The sequence below is a fragment of the Bos grunniens genome, chromosome 20 (genome assembly GCF_055505025.1).
Source record: "Bos grunniens cultivar Pamir isolate PY7600 chromosome 20, Bosgru_T2T1.0, whole genome shotgun sequence".
NCBI classification, from domain to species: Eukaryota; Metazoa; Chordata; class Mammalia; order Artiodactyla; family Bovidae; genus Bos; species Bos grunniens.
In genome coordinates, this window is record NC_141184.1 from 40926589 (window position 1) to 40944184 (window position 17596).

Here is a 17596-nt window from a genome sequence, read left to right on the forward strand (position 1 = left end):
TGAATGATTAACCTGCATATTGTCTTTGCATTACTGTACTTGAATTTTAACACATTAGCTGGATGACTTTGTGATATAAGACTTAAATCCTCTGTGCCTTAATTTCTTCATCACTACAGTGGGAATGATGATAGCACCTACCCCATCAGGTTGTTCTGAGGGGTAAATTAATTGTCATATATAATGTGTTTGAAAGAGTGTCTGACCTACAGTTATCACTCAATATGTGTTCATTGTTATTATCCATCTATTATTTAGAAATATTTAATGAGCAAGAGAAGAGAAAATAAGGAAAAAAGCCTAATCTAATCTACTGAATTAAGGGAATAAAATGAACAATAAAGGAATTTGGTGCATTATTTACCGGAAAGGACAGGAAAGAAGAACATAAGATTATTTTGCTTAATGAAGAAAGTCTGTCACACCACTTTTTAAATAGCAAATAATGACAACAACCACCACCACCTAAAAACAAAAATTCCTTTTGGGAAGCTCAAGTTATTAATAGTTGAAAGTCAACTTGGCTTTTCTTTTTGAAACAACTCCTTTACAAATATTTAATGTTCACTTATTTTTCATTAGTTACACAATTTGGCATTTTACAAGCAATTAGGTCTATTCAGCTTATACTTATCTCTGCTTCGCATCAGTTCTTTCCTGTTTTCCTTTATTTGTAGTTTATAGGAAACTCACTAAGTAACAACTTTATTGGTTTGCCACCACTTATTTTGTTACATTTGTCTTTATTTTTCATATAATGAGAGTTTGGGGCTACACATTTTAAATTCATTTGTTATTGTAAATTTCCTCTTGTCTGGAGGATGTCTCTGTGCATTTTATAGTGTCAATCTTTTGTGATGAAGATGATAGAAGCTTTTCTTTCCTCTTTACCAAATTAGAGATAGTCTCAATCTGAGCCAGTCTAACAAAATCACCAGATAGATAGGGCATTCTACTTAGATTTAATATTTGCATTTAATACATTAAAATTGTTCAGTTGGATGTATGATGAGTAGAATTTGCTTAAAATTATTATTCATACTTATAGTGTACTTAATGGGAGAAGGCAATGGCACCCCACTCCAGTACTCTTGCCTGGAAAATCCCATGGACAGAGGAGCCTGGTAGGCTGCAGTCCATGGGGTTGCTAAGAGTGGGACACGACTGAGCGACTTCACTTTCACTTTTCACTTTCATGCATTGGAGAAGGAAATGGTAACCCACTCCAGTGTTCTTGCCTGGAGAATCCCAGGGACGGCGGGGCCTGGTGGGCTGCCGTCTATGGGGTCGCACAGAGTCGGACATGACTGAAGCGACTTAGCAGCAGAGTGTACTTAATACATCTACCATAAATTTGGATTATAATTGATCATTAATTTATTCTCATTACTCTCGAGTATGCATTTTTATACCTCTATAAATTCCAAAAAGGTTTTGAGGATTCTAGCTGCTTTAATAAACTGAATATAACAGAAACATTTAAAAATGGGTTAAAGGATGTAAAATATTGAATTTGAGAGTTAGAAATGCTGAAAAATTTTACTGTATTGAGGTGTTCAAATCAACTCTGAGCTTTCTAATGAAGGAAGCATAAAGATACAAGAGACAAATATTTTTCTTATGACATATTCTAAGAGAAATTTACTACATGAAGTTGTTTAGAGTCATTGATATTAGCAGAAATTTTGCTGAAGACAGAGAAATACTCATTATATTCATATATTATATTCCTACATCTCTCCCTACCTCTTGCTTGTTTGGTAAAGTTTTAATAAAATGTAACCAATATATGGAAAAAGACATATGTGCAAAACATAAGCATAAAGCTCAATGAATTATTACAAATTGAACACACCATGTAATCAGCCCTGAGGTCATTAAAAAACCAGAATATTACCGAGTCTCCTCCCAAAGGTCCTATTGTGTCCCCTTGTAGTCATGGTTCTCCTTCCCAAAATAATCACTTTTCTGAATTTTAATGGTATATTTTAGTTTTGTTTGTGTGAATTTTCTATAAAAAGAATCAGTCAATATGTCACCTCTGTGTATGACTTCTTCCTCTCGATGTTGCATTTGTGAGATTCATCCATGTTTTTGAGAGTAATTGTAGATCATTGTCATTGCTGTGTGGCTTCCATTATATGCATATGGCAGAATTTACTGGTGCATTCTTACTGCTATTGAACATAGTGGTGAGTAGCTTCCAGTTTTTGGCTATTATGAATAGTACTGTTATGAACATTTCTATAGATGTGTTTTTGTGACCTATGTATTCATTTTTGTGGGGTATGTATCTAAGAGTTGAATTGTTTCACTATAGCATATAATACTTCAGTTTTTTGTTAGCTTTTTCTTATTTATTTTTAATGAAGAATAATTATAATCTTGTATTGGTTTCTGCCATACCTCAACATGTATCAGCAATAGGTATACATATATCCCCTTTAATACATACTACCAAGGAGTTTTTCGATTTCTACTTCTGCCTGCAGTGTTGTTATAAAAGTTCTGTTTGCTTCACATTCTTGCCAGCACTTGGTATTCAGTCTTTCACTTTAGCCACTTTGGTAGGTATGAAATACAATCTTACGGTAGTTATAGTTTCTACTTCTCTGATGACTAATAAAGTTGAATATATTTTTTATGTTTGTAAGCCATTTGGATGTTATCTTTTGTTAGGTGTACATTTTTCTATTAAATTGTCTGATGTGGTTCTTTATTAGCAGTCAATTGAAGTCTAGGGCCACTGAAGGATCTTGAACTATACAAGTTCTATGTTCTTGACTTCAGAGTAAGATCTACAGTTTAGCTATCAGATATAAATGCAGAGAAGATAATATTTTGTTTTGAAAATTAAAGAGACTGATATAAATCATCACCTGGTAGAGGGATCATGTTATCTGGTACAGACTTAGACTGGAGAAATAACCATTCATGACAACTCTATTCCAAAAGAATAAGTTGAGGCTTAGAAAAGGTAACTTCATAAAGGCTTGCAAATTATGCATCCCCAACAAAGGAATTGTCTGTTGAGTGGAGTTTTCTTTTTTTGCTGTTCATGTCAATACTGAAAATTGTCTGCCAAGTGATGATTTTGGCAGAGATTACATGTAGATACTGAAGTTGATTGAGATCAAATCCTTAAGTTTATCAAGGTTAGAAATGGCCTGATGATTTGAAGACAGAATCAGTTTTGATGGCATACAGTTTCTTGCTCTTAGCCTACATATGGCTCTCATCTTTTTTACATTAAATGAATTAAAACTTATGTTAAATGTGTAAAAGACTACTTGGCCTCTAGTAAGCATTCTAGTAAGCTAATACTTTGGCCACCTGATGCAAAGAGCTGACTCATTTGAGAAGACCCTGATGTTGGGAAAGATTGAGGACAGGAGGAGAAGGGGACGACAGAGGATGAGATGGTTGGATGGCATCACTGACTCAATGGACATGGGTTTGGGTAGACTTTGGCAGTTGGTGATGGACAGGGAGGCCTGGTGTGCTGCGGTTCAGTTCAGTTCAGTCACTCAGTGGTGTCTGACTCTTTGCAACCCCATGAATCACAGCACACCAGGCCTCCCTGTCCATCACCAACTCTCGGAGTTCACTGAAACTCATGTCCATGGAGTCGGTGATGCCATCCAGCCATCTCATCCTCTGTCGTCCCCTTCTCCTCCTGCCCCCAAATCCCTCCCAGCATCAGAGTCTTTTCCAATGAGTCAACTCTTCGCATGAGGTGGCCAAGGTATTGGAGTTTCAGCCTCAGCATCAGTCCTTCCAATGAACACCCAGGACTGATCTCCTTTAGGGTGGACTGGTTGGATCTCCTTGCAGTCCGAGGGACTCTCAAGAGTCTTCTCCAACACCACAGTTCAAAAACATCAATTCTTCAGCTCTCAGCTTTCTTCACAGTCCAACTCTCACATCCATACATAACCATTGCAAAAGCCATAGCCTTTTTTTTTTTTTTTTGACTGAACTGAATTTATTTATTTATTTTTCTCTCTCTCTCTCTTTTTTTTTAATTTTATTTTATTTTTAAACTTTACATAATTGTATTAGTTTTGCCAAATATCAAAATGAATCCACCACAGGTATACATGTGTTTCCCATCCTGAACCCTCCTCCCTCCTCCCTCCCCATACCCTCCCTCTGGGTCGTCCCAGTGCACTAGCCCCAAGCATCCAGCATCGTGCATTGAACCTGGACTGGCATCTCGTTTCATACATGATATTTTACATGTTTCAATGCTATTCTCCCAAATCTTCCCACCCTCTCCCTCTCCCTCTCCCTCAGGGTCCATAAGACTGTTCTATACATCACTGTCTCTTTTGCTATCTCGTACACAGGGTTATTGTTACCATCTTTCTAAATTCCATATATATGCGTTAGTATACTGTATTGGTGTTTTTCCTTCTGGCTTACTTCACTCTGTATAATAGGCTCCAGTTTCATCCACCTCATTAGAACTGATTCAAATGTATTCTTTTTAATGGCTGAGTAATACTCCATTGTGTATATGTACCACTGCTTTCTTATCCATTCATCTGCTGATGGACATCTAGGTTGCTTCCATGTCCTGGCTATTATAAACAGTGCTGCAATGAACATTGGGGTACACGTGTCTCTTTCCCTTCTGGTTTCCTCAGTGTGTATGCCCAGCAGTGGGATTGCTGGATCATAAGGCAGTTCTATTTCCAGTTTTTTAAGGAATCTCCACACTGTTCTCCATAGTGGCTGTACTAGTTTGCATTCCCACCAACAGTGTAAGAGGGTTCCCTTTTCTCCACACCCTCTCCAGCATTTATTATTTGTAGACTTTTGGATCGCAGCCATTCTGAATGGTGTGAGATGGTACCTCATAGTGGTTTTGATTTGCATTTCTCTGATAATGAGTGATGTTGAGCATCTTTTCATGTGTTTGTTAGCCATCTGTATGTCTTCTTTGGAGAAATGTCTATTTAGTTCTTTGGCCCATGTTTTGATTGGGTCATTTATTTTTCTGGAGTTGAGCTGTAGGAGTTGCTTGTATATTTTCGAGATTAGTTGTTTGTCAGTTGCTTCATTTGCTATTATTTTCTCCCATTCTGAAGGCTGTCTCTTCACCTTGCTAATAGTTTCCTTTGATGTGCAGAAGCTTTTAAGGTTAATTAGGTCCCATTTGTTTATTTTTGCTTTTATTTCCAATATTCTGGGAGGTGGTTCATAGAGGATCCTGCTGTGATGTATGTCGGAGAATGTTTTGCCTATGTTCTCCTCTAGGAGTTTTATAGTTTCTGGTCTTACGTTTAGATCTTTAATCCATTTTGAGTTTATTTTTGTGTATGGTGTTAGAAAGTGAAATTAAGGAAACAATTCCATTCACCATTGCAACTGAAAGAATAAAATACTTAGGAATATATCTACCTAAAGAAACTAAAGACCTATATATAGAAAACTATAAAACACTGGTGAAAGAAATCAAAGAGGACACTAATAGAGGGAGGAATATACCATGTTCATGGATTGGAAGAATCAATATAGTGAAAATGAGTATACTACCCAAAGCAATTTATAGATTCAATGCAATCCCTATCAAGCTACCAACGGTATTCTTCACAGAGCTAGAACAAATAATTTCACAATTTGTATGGAAATACAAAAAACCTCGAATAGCCAAAGCGATCCTGAGAAAGAAGAATGGAACTGGAGGAATCAACCTACCTGACTTCAGGCTCTACTACAAAGCCACAGTTATCAAGACAGTATGGTACTGGCACAAAGACAGAAATATAGATCAATGGAACAAAATAGAAAGCCCAGAGATAAATCCATGCACATATGGACACCTTATCTTTGACAAAGGAGGCAAGAATATACAATGGATTAAAGACAATCTCTTTAACAAGTGGTGCTGGGAAAACTGGTCAACCACTTGTAAAAGAATGAAAAAAGCCATAGCCTTGACTAGATGGACCTTTGTCGGCAAAGTAATGTCTCTGCTTTTCAATATGCTATCTAGGTTGGTCATAACTTTCCTTCCAAGGAGTAAGCGTCTTTTAATTTCATGGCTGCAGTCACCATCTGCAGTGATTTTGGAGCCCCAAAAAATAAAGTCTGACACTGTTTCCACTGTTTCCCCATCTATTTCCCATGAAGTGATGAGACCAGATGCCATGATCTTAGTTTTCTGAGTGTTGAGCTTTAAGCCAACTTTTTCACTCTCCTCTTTCACTTTCATCAAGAGGCTTTTTAGTTCCTCTTCACTTTCTGCCATAAGGGTGGTGTCATCTGCATATCTGAAGTTATTGATATTTCTCCCGGCAATCTTGATTCTAGCTTGGGGTTCTTGTTGTGGTTCATGGGGTCTCAAAGAGTCGGACACTAGTGCACTGAACTGAACTGAACTGAAGCACTCAGTAAATTTTGATTGTTGTCATTATTATGATTACATTCTGCTATATTCTTCTGTTGCACCTTTTGCTGTTTGGGAGTAGTTTATGTAACTTAACCTTCTAGTGCTGCTTTTGACATCTTATGGGAAAGCATCTCTTATGTGGGAGTTGGTGTGAGTCCCTCTTCTCATTTCCCATCTGCTCCAGATCATGTATTCAAGACTCCCCACTTGATGGGCAGGGCTGGCTTCTGTCTTTTCACTCTGGTGCAACTAGCCCTAATAGGAACCGATACACACTTGCTGAAGGCTTCTGCACTGCATCTCTTACTGTGATGGAGGTACGCTTGAGATGTGTGTGCTTTTCGTGGGTTCAAGACTCACATGAAGTGAGTTTGGAGAAACTTTTGGTAAGGTTGAAAAACTGGGTTTTTCAGGTGCTGCTGCTAAGTCGCTCAGTTGTGTCCGACTCTGTGCAAGCCCATAGATGGCAGCCCACCAGGCTCCACCATCCCTGGGATTCTCCAGGCAAGAACACTGGAGTGGGCTGCCATTTCTGTCTCCAATGCAGGAAAGTGAAAAGTGAAAGTGAAGTCGCTCAGTCGTGTCCGACTCTTCGTGACCCCATGGACTGCAGCCTACCAGGCTCCTCCGTCCTTGGGATTTTCCAGGCAAGAGTACTGGAGTGGGTGCCATCTCCTTCTCCGGTTTTTCAGGTGGGTCTGACTTTAATACTGGTTTATCCACTTTCCCTAGCTGTGAAACTATGGAAAAATTACTTAAACCCTTGGAGTTTTGGTTTCATCATCAGTTAAATGTAAGTAAAAAATTGCAAACTCTAAAAGTTGCTGTAAGGATTAGACATAACTACCTAAAGGACCTAGTAAGTGCACATGCCTCAATAATTGGTACTTTTTACTCTCTAATAACTGTCATTTTTTGAATTACTCTAACCTCTGCTTTGATTTCCTTAATTTCCTTTCTATTCTATATTTAAAAAAATTTTTCTCTGTTATTTCAATAAGACATTTTGTGAAATTTATTTGAAATAAAGATTATTTAAATTTTATTTAAGTGAAAAATTATTTCATTAGTTCTCAAATAATGAAACAGTATATTATATGAAATAATATCCCTGCTTCTCTCTTATACAATTATGCACCAGGAAATGGGACAATATTCACTAATATGAGTAGGCTTTCTTATCCTACAGGCCCTCCTCCCTCCCTACCTAAGAGAGTCTTTTCCTGGCCAGTCAAATCCTTGGGTCTTTTGATGCAGAATCAGGATAGCTAGTGATGAGAAATGGGGCCTTCAGTTGCTCAGTTGTGTCTGACTTTTTGCGGCCCCATGGTCTATAGCCCCACCAGGCTTCTCTGCCTGTGGAATTTTCCAGGCAAGAATACTGGAGCAAGTTGCGATTTCCTACTCTGGGGGATTTTCCTGACCTAGGGGTTGAACTCACATCTCTTACACTTCCTTCAAGGCAAGCAGGCAGGTTCTTTACCACTAGTACCATCACTGGGAAGCCCTGAGAAATGGGGAGACAGCTGTAAATATCTCTGAATGTTGCTTATTATACATATGCTTTAAAAACTTTTTTGATGTGTTTTTAATAGTTTCATGTATATAAATCTTGCTTCCTCAACAAAATTGTGAGCATCTCATGATTCCAGGGACCATAATATACTGGGTTTGCAAAAAGTTCATTTGGGTTTTTCCTTAAGAGCTTATGGAAAAACCTGAATGAACTTTTTGGCCAACCCAATATGTGTGTGTGTGTGTGTGTGTATGTATGTATCTGTATATTTCATTCATTCCCAGAGCTAAGAACTTTTGCAATAAGCATTCAAAAATACTGGCTAATTTAAGCTATTTAGAAGTACATTCATCAGTGATTCTGTTCCATGAAATGAAAAAATGTTGACCTTTACTTAGGAAGATGGTTTATCTCATCTAAGATTCACTGGATACTGTATTCAGAACATTTCAAACATGCTTTGGTTACTGTCAGGGATTGTGGAGCTAGATCTGAGCAAGGGAGAACAACTGCCAACCTTTTGGCTACTTTCACTCTCCTGCCTTATTTCAAAAACCCCATCCCTGGGGAAATGTGCTTTTCAACTAGCAGGATGGAAGAAAACAATTTTGTATTGTTTATTTTTAGGTGTTTTTCCCATAGAAACTTGATTGAGATGGAAACGTATTTCATTCACTCATGACAAATCATTGAAAAAAAAACCTTTTTTGGGTATAACTGGAAATATTCTAAGTTGGACTAAATAGTCCTTTTGAATGAATGTTCCCCAAAATCCTCACCCAAAGACTACACAAAAGCCAATTAAACAACTGTGTAGTCGTTTCCTGCCTGAGTCAGCAGCTATCTTGGGTTCTATGGCAGATTCATGCTGTTGTCCAGCTTTCCACAGCCACGCACTCTTCACACAGTCAGCTGGCAGTGAGGAGAGCAAGGCTACATTCCAAAGAAGGAAAACTACTGAACAGGCTACTTGAGTGTCAGATGTTACTGCAAACCATGTGGTGATGTAATTCAGGGTCAAAATACCTTCCCTCTGCCCTCCCCCTCTCTCAGGGACCTCTCAACTTGCCCCTATATAAAAGTAGACCAAGAGCCATGGTAGTTGCTTTACAACTGTAGGGATTTTTGGAAGGAGTGTTTACATTTTTACACTGTGGTCTTAACAATGGTGTTTTCAGGATGCCCAGAGTCTTAGATACAAGAATTCATGGGTATGGCTTGAGCAGGTCAATATTCTGGAGCCAATCCTCATAAAATGCAAATGTCTAGGACACAGTTTTAGGTTACGATTGAAGTTTGCAAATTATCGAAGACAGTGCTAGAGGGAGAGATTTGCAGTTCTCACTCTGTCACTATTTACAATTGAGCAGGAAATGGCATTCCAAATGGAATCTTTCATCATCTAGTCTTCTACTCATCCACCAAATGATTTTAGGTACTTTTCTCTGTGCCACCAAGAGGCAGGGTGGTTTTGAAAGATTGCACATTCTATGGGCTATAGTCTCAGCACACTGTGATTATGTTAACAATGAGGAAAAATAATTTGGTTTGTGGTAAGGAGGAAAGGGATTTTCAAAGAGATTTTTTTAATGTTAAACATAACTGTTTAATAGTGCTCAAAGACATTTATGGTTTCTGTAATGAACAATTGCTATTAGACGCAATTGCTTCTGTACTGACTGATATTATTTTTCTAGCTTAAGCAGAAAAAGTTAACATTTCATATTATGGTAGAAAAAGGAGAATGAGGCCTGGTGAATCAGAGTCCCTAGGCCTACGGAAGAAACACAATTATTGGTGGAAGAAGCACCAGAAAACCTATGGGGTGACACAGAGGCACATACCAGGGACAGTCAAGCCATTGAAGGGAATGCACTAGCCACAGTTTAAAATTAATTTTAAAATCAGGTCAATACCAGGATGCTTAACTTACATGAAACGAAGAATATATACATTTGGGTGACAGAAGGTATAGTAAGATGTACATAAGTTTTTTTCCTATTTTTTTCTTATATCATTTCTATATATGTATTACATTTAGCTACTTTAAAATAATAATTTCAAAATAATACTTTAAATGAAATACAAAAATTAACATAGTTTGTGTGCCTTTCCCTGTGTCCCTACCCCCAAATTTTAGCCATCAATGCCTGTGTTTACACTATAGATTTTTAATTATAGAGCATATATTACCTCAGAGTGACTACAAACAGAGCCATCTAGTGGTAATTGGCCTGATTTATAGTCATGTGACTTCAGTCTGGTGAAGCTGGGGCCAAGGATCTCAACTCATCATTCAGTTATAGAAAACTATATGTTAACATGGTATCGAAACACTATTTGGAGATATTTACTATGAAATAAGATGTGGGGGTGATAGAAGCATTGCTAGTGTTTTATACATGAGTTCTCTATAGGCTGTTGGGAAATATTTGCTCTGTGTTGTTTATTTGGAAACATTCATTTTAGTTAAAGGTTATGTACTTAATCACTGTTGTATTTGGATTTTTTTCCTCTTGATGTAATAAGCCGTTAGGCCCAATGAAGTTTATTTTTAATTTAAGTAGACAGAGACTTCAAAGAAAAGAGGGTGGGGTTGCAAGTGAGAAAAGATGGCCAAGTTGATACAAAAAGTAGCAAAACAGCCTAGGAAAATATCAACATGTCTTGCATAATGAATCACAGAAAATGTGTCAATAGGAGTGAGGTCATCTTAAAACGGACAAATACAGATGAAATAAATAATATAAGAAAATGCAGTATAACTCCCTAAACTCAACCTATCTCTTAAAAGAAAACATTAGCTAAAACCTCTAGTATCTGAAAATTTGTACAAAATACAATAAAGCAAAAATATTTATTTATAGTAGGGTGTTTGCAATCCTAAAATTTAGCCATCTGGAATTATTTTTAAAGGACCATACTATTAAATCTTTTGAAATAGAGAATTTTCCTTTTAATGGGAAATCTGTATTTGATTGTAAAGATGGAACACTGTGTCCTTGGCCTGGCTGTTCTTGAATTGTAGGCTTAACATATAGTAGAGGCTGGGATTCCAGTAAATTTATTTCAGGCATGAAAACCTAGAGGAATAAATGCATACATGTGAATATAAGTGTGTAACAATGTGATATTCACTTCTATTATAATGAATTCCATATAACTGATGCCATTAGACTCCTTGTTTTACTGTTATGATGCTGTGAGAATGGAGTTAAGTCAGTGATGACTGTAATTAGCTATTGGCAAATCAGACTGGATAATGAGATGCAAAATAGCTCAGTGGCAAGTTTACACAGTAAGACAGTCTGCCAAGGGACACCATTTTGATTTTTTCAAGGAAAGAAAATCGTGTATTATACTAAGACAACATGAATCCATAATACATGTGCATCTGTACTCAGTTGTGTCCGACTCTGTGCACCCCGTGGACTGTAGCCTGCCAGGCTCATTTGTCCATGGAATTTTCCAGGCAAGAATACTGGAGTGGGTTGCCATTTCCTACTCCAGAGGATCTTCCTAAGCCAAGGATTGAACCCACATCTCCTGCATTGGCAGGTGGATTCTTTACCACTGTGCCATCTGGGAAGCCCCCTTCTGTAATACATGGAACAAATTTGTTCTGTAATACATGGACCAAATTTAACAGAAGAACCAGCTTCTGTATGTGCCCCACATTTCTTGAGTTGTAGCTGGTCTCTTTCTCCCTCTTCAGAGTCAGCAATGGCAGGTTGGGTCCATCTCACATTGAATGACCTGACTCTCCATCTTCCTTCTTCTTGTCTCCAAGACCTTGTGATATGTTGAGCCCATCTGGATAATCCAGAATAGTCACCCTACTTTAAAGTCAGCTAATTAGCAACTAAACAACCAGTGGATCACTGAGTACTGGCACAAAAGCAGACATAGATCAATGGAACAGCATGGAGAGCCCCAGAATGAATCCACACGTTTATGGTCAATTAATCTATGACAAAGGAGGCAAGAATATATATGAGGGAGAAAAAGGCAGTCTCTTCAACAAGTGGTGCTAGGAAAACTGGACAGCTTTATGAAAAAGAATGAAATTAGAACATTCTCTAACATCATATACAAAAATGAACTCAAAATGGATTGAAGACCTAAATGTAAAACCAGATACCCCTAAAATTCTTAGAGGAAAACATAAGCGTGTCTACACTTTGACACAATTGAAACAACGGTTTTTTGCTTAGGATCTGTTTTAGGATCTGTCTCCTAAAGCATGGGTCTGCAACCTCCAGGCTGTGGACCGGTACCTCCTGTGAGATTAGCGGTAGCATTAGATTAGATATAATGTGCATGATAAATGTAGTGTGCTTGATTCATCCTGAAACCATCGCCCCCCTACCCCATCTCCAGGCCCATGGAAAAACTATCTTCCATCAAACCAGTCCCTGGTGCCAAAAAGGTTGGGGACTGCTGTCCTAAAGGAAAGGAAATAAGAGCAAATATAAGCAAATGGGACCTACTTAAATTAAGCTTAAAAGTTTTGCACAGCAAAGGAAACCACCCACTGCCCCCACACCCCACATAAAAAACACAACATCCTGAATGGGAGAAAATACATGACTGAGAAGGAGTTAATATCCAAAATATATAAATAGCTCATATAACTCAGCATTAAAAAACAATTAAAAGTGGGCAGAAGACTTGACTAGACATTTTCCCAAAGAACACATACAGGTGGCTAAAAGGCACATGAAAGGGTAATCAGCGTCACTAATCATCAAGGAAAAACAAATCAAAATGACCTCACTCCTATCAGAATGGCTGTCATCCAAAAATGTACAAATAATAAATGTTGGTGAGGATGTGGATAAAAAGGAACACTTGTACACTCTTGGTGGGAATATACATTGGTGCAGCCACTGTGGAAAACAGTATTTAAGTTTCTAAAGAAACTAAAAATAGAACTACCATATGACCTAGCAATTCTTTGTTGTTCAGTCTCTCAGTTGTGTCTGCTGACTCTTTGTGACCCCATGGACTACAGCATGCCAGGCTTCCCTGTCCTTCACTATCTTGTGGAGTAGTAGCAATTCTACTCCTGGGTATATATCTGAAAAAACAAAAACACTAATTCAAAAAGGTACATGCACTCAAATGTTCATAGCAGCTTTGTTTACAATTGCTAAAGACTTGGAAACAACCTGTCTAGCAACTGTTAAATGAATAAAGAAGATGTGGTATATATACAATGGAATACTACTTAGCCATAAAAGAGAATGAAATTTTGCAATTTGCAGCAATGCGAATGAATTTGGAGGGCATTATGCTAATTGAAATTACAGAAAGACAAATAGTGTATAATATAACTTACACGTGGAACCTAAAGTATACAAGAAGCAAGTGAGTATAACAAAACAGAAGTAGAACCACAGATACAGAGGACAAACTCATGGTTCAAACTTGTGGTTACCAGTGCGGGGCGCAACACAGGGATGGAAGAGTGGGAAGGACAAACTATTGGGTGTAAGATAGACCCAAGGTTGTATTGTACAACGTGAGGAATACAGCCTATATTTTGTAATATTGTAACGGAAATATTGTTATTTTGTAAATGGATAGTAACAATTATATAAAAATAAAAAACAAAAAATAAAATTTTATCATCTATTCAAAGCTTTTCTAGTCCATGAGACACTGTAAATTTCACTTAGGGAGCTGAGATTATGAAATATATAGTGACAATCTGTGTATAGCTGGGTTTGTTATGAGATCAGAGGCTTGTCAAATAAGAAATACAATAAGATAGGAGAAGAGACGAGTTGTGCTGGGATCCGCTTGTGCTGCTAGAGGCAAATTGATCTGTTTGATTTATTGGACCACTGCTAAAGATGGCCAATATATTTCAGATCTGAATTCCATCCAAATCAAAGTCCTTATTTTTTCTAAATAAGTAGTTATAAAGTGAAAGTGAAAGTCATTCAGTCATGTCTGACTCTTTGCGACCCCATGGACTATACAGTCCATGGAATTCTCCAGGCCAGAATTCTGGAGTTGGTGGCCTTTCCCTTCTCCAGGGGATCTTTCCAACCCAGGGATCAAACCCAGGTCTCCTGCATTGCAGGCAGATTTTTTAGCAGCTGAGCCACAAGGGAAACCTAAGAATACTGGAGTGGGGAGCCTATCCATTCTCTAGCAGATTGTTCCAACCCAGGAATCAAACCGGTGTCTCCCGCATTGCAGGCAGATTCTTTACCAAGTGAGCTATGAGGGAAGCTGTATAGTTATAAAAATGCTACCTAAGTAGCATAAAGTCATTTTTATTTTATTTATTTATTTTTTTTTAGGCGGCGGAGGAGGGAACAACCCCAGGGAGCACATCTTGCCGGTCCCGAGGACGTCCCGAAATCAGCAGACTCCCAGAGCCCCGCTCCTCTGACTCTTAGTTCCCGGGCTAGATTCGGATGCGTACCTAAAGTCATTTTTAAAATGGAAGTAAAATTTCTTCTCATTTTGATATCTTATTGATATTGGCACTAACCCTATTTTCTCTCTGCTGCTGCTGCTGCTAAGTCGCTTCAGTTGTGTCCGACTCTGTGCGACCCCATAGACGGCAGCCCGATAGGCTCCTCTGTCCCTGGGATTCTCCAGGCAAGAACACTGGAGTGGGTTGCCATTTCCTTCTCCCTAGATGCTATAAATAAAGGGTGGAATGAAAGTATGCAATGGTATGGTTTCAGTACTTCTTAACTTTGTAATTTAGTAGGTAATTTGTGATTTTCAATACTGTATATTGTCACCCTGCTTATTTAACTTATATGCAGAGGACATCATATGAAATGCAGGGCTGGATGAATCACAAACTGGAATCAAGATTTCCGGGAGAAATAGCAACAACCTCAGAGAAGGCAATGGCACCCCACTCCAGTATTTTGCCTGGAAAATCCCATGAATGGAGGGGCCTGGTAGGCTGCAGTCCATGGGGTCGCCAAGAGTTGGACGACTGAGCGACTTCACTTTCACTTTTCACTTTCATGCTTTGGAGAAGGAAATGGCAACCCACTCCAGTGTTCTTGCCTGGAGAATCCCAGGGACAGGGGAGCCTGGTGGGCTGCCATCTATGGGGTCACACAGAGTCGGACACGACTGAAGCGACTTGGCGGCAGCAGCAGGTATGGTGATGATGCCATTCTAATGGCAGAAAGTGAAGAGGAACTAAAGAGCCTCTTGATGAAGGTGAAAGAGGAGAGTGAAAAACCAAACTCAAAACTCCACATTCAGAAATCTAAGATCATGGCATCTAGTCTCATCACTTCATGGCAAATAGATGGGGAAAAAATGGAAACAGTGGCAATTTATATTTTCTTGGGCTCCAAAAATCACTGCAGACGGTGACTGCAACCATGAAATTAAAAGAAGCTTCTTGGAAGAAAAGTTGTGACAAACCTAGGTAGCATATTAAAAAGCAGAGACATCACTTTGCTGACAGAGGTCTGTCTAGCCAAAGCTATGGTTTTTCCAGTAGTCATGTATGGATATGAGAGTTGGACCATAAGGAATGCTGAATGCTGAAGAATAAATGCTTTTGAACTGTGGTGCTAGAGAAGACTCTTGCGAGTCCCTTGGACAGCAAGGAGATCAAACCAGTCAATCATAAAGGAGACGGGTCCTGAATATTCACTGGAAGAACTGATGCTGAAGCTGAAGCTTCAATGCTTTGGCCACCTGATGGGAAAAGCTGACTCACTGGAAAAGACTCTGGTGCTATGAAAGATTGAGGGCAGGAAGAGGAGGAGGTGGCAGAGGATGGGGTGGTTTGATGGTGTCACTGATGCTGTGGACATGAGTTTGAGCAAACTCTAGGAGATGGTGAAGGACAGGGAAGCCTGGCGTGCTGCAGTCCATGGGCTCACAAGGAGTCAGACATGACTTAGTGACTCAACAACAACAGCAACAGCAGCAACAACAACATGAGATCCTAGACTTGAATGTCTCTTCTGCTTCTGGCCAATTATTTGATTATTTAACAAACTGATAGAGAGCCCAAGGCTTGATCACATCACAGAAAACTGATAAAACTATGATTGTTTTTCAAAATGGCATGAGATTTGCATTTACCAGGGCAGGGGAGAAAGCAGGAATTTAAAAAGTGATGGAAACTAAAAGAGGAAAAGGGAAACAAGGAATATATATATATATATACATAGTGAGTATTTTAAAAATGAGTTAAAGCAAAAATGTGAAGATACTGCAAGCTTAAATAGATCAACAAAAACTGCAGCAGAGAAAAAAGTCACAGAAGGAAAATGAAAGTTAAACAGAAAGAACAAAAACTTAAGAGAGTTTGAGGAAAAACAAATGTAGAAGAGAAAAAAGTACAAAAGCACCCAACACTGGTCAATACAAAAGAAAGTCCAGTGAAAGGGTGGAGTAAATGTGAGCCAGAAATACAAGAAAGGTTAAAATAATGTTTGCTTTGCTTAGCTCTAATAACAGGAAAGGGACTTACTGCCTTTATATAGTTTTTGATCTAAAAATAAAAATCTGTGGTCAGTTCTAAAGCCTAAGACAATAATGACCCCTTGCCCCTAAAAATTTCTACTCAAAAAACCATATAGTAAATACATCATATGGAAGAGTTTTTTTGAAGTTATGACTATGATTATATGTTAATTATTATGTTAGTATGAGTATTATGTTTTTTTAATGAGTAGAGATGAAAAATTTCAAATGTGTAAAATTACTATGCAAAGTAATAGCCCTATTAAGAGATGGGAACATATAGTTTGGCATGAATCTTGGCTAAGCACATTGACTGAGATGATCTGCACAAAGTAGAGATGTGTCCTGCTTACAGGCAGCAAGATGGATTAAATGACATTTTTGGGTCTTTTCTGGTCTTAAAGTGACCATTAAGATTACAATCTGCAAACTCTCCATTTCCCAGCTGGTGGGCCAATTAGTTCTTCTCTGCTTTGAAAATAAATTATGTGCACTAATTAGGGATAAGTGATGTGGAATAGGTAAACCAAAATGATGGAAAGTCCAAAAATAACCTTATTTTCTCTGAAGGGCTTTTTATAGTTACATGCAAAGTGGTGTTTGGGAAGTTCTGAATATACACTGCTTTTCAGACAAAATGAGTTCTTTGGTATCAGTGACCCTCTTTTAGAGGCTAATATAGTGCTGCATATATTCAAGAAATGTTTATTGAGTTGAAATTGAAAATGCACAGCCAGACTTGACCACAGAGCTTCCCAATCATGCATCATATTCAGCCTGTCTCCTGTTTTCCATTTCAAGAGGGGGAATGAACTACAGTTAGCCTTTGAAAAATGTGGGGATTTGGGTGCTGACCTTCTACAATGAAATATCCTAGTATAACTTTATAGTTGGTCTTCTGAACCCACAATTCCATATCCTTGAATTTAACCAACATGGATCATGTATTACTGTAATATTTAGTTTTGAAAAGTATCCATGTGTAAGTGGATCTGCACAGTTCAAACCTGTGTTGTTCAAGGGTCAACTGTATATCATTGCCCATGGATGGAATAATGGTGGCTGAAACAGTAATCTTCACTACCAGCATTTGGGCTAAAAAGGGGGTTTTTCCTCCAGCTTTTTCTGTTCCTCAAACATGACAAATGTGTGTCTCTTCAGTGCTTTCCTTCTTATCTCTCCTTCTTTTTGGAAGGCTCTTTCCTTCAGTGTGT

General features: G+C 38.3%; 1 long non-coding RNA gene across 1 annotated transcript; it reads left to right on the forward strand.

Annotated features, from left to right (window-relative positions):
* The first annotated feature begins 6961 nt into the window (after nt 1-6961).
* Nucleotides 6962-14397, forward strand: LOC147350309 (uncharacterized). The gene is made up of 2 exons (XR_015148713.1): nt 6962-7089; nt 14228-14397. It is a non-coding gene; the product is annotated as an uncharacterized LOC147350309 (long non-coding RNA).
* Nucleotides 14398-17596: the final 3199 nt, after the last annotated feature.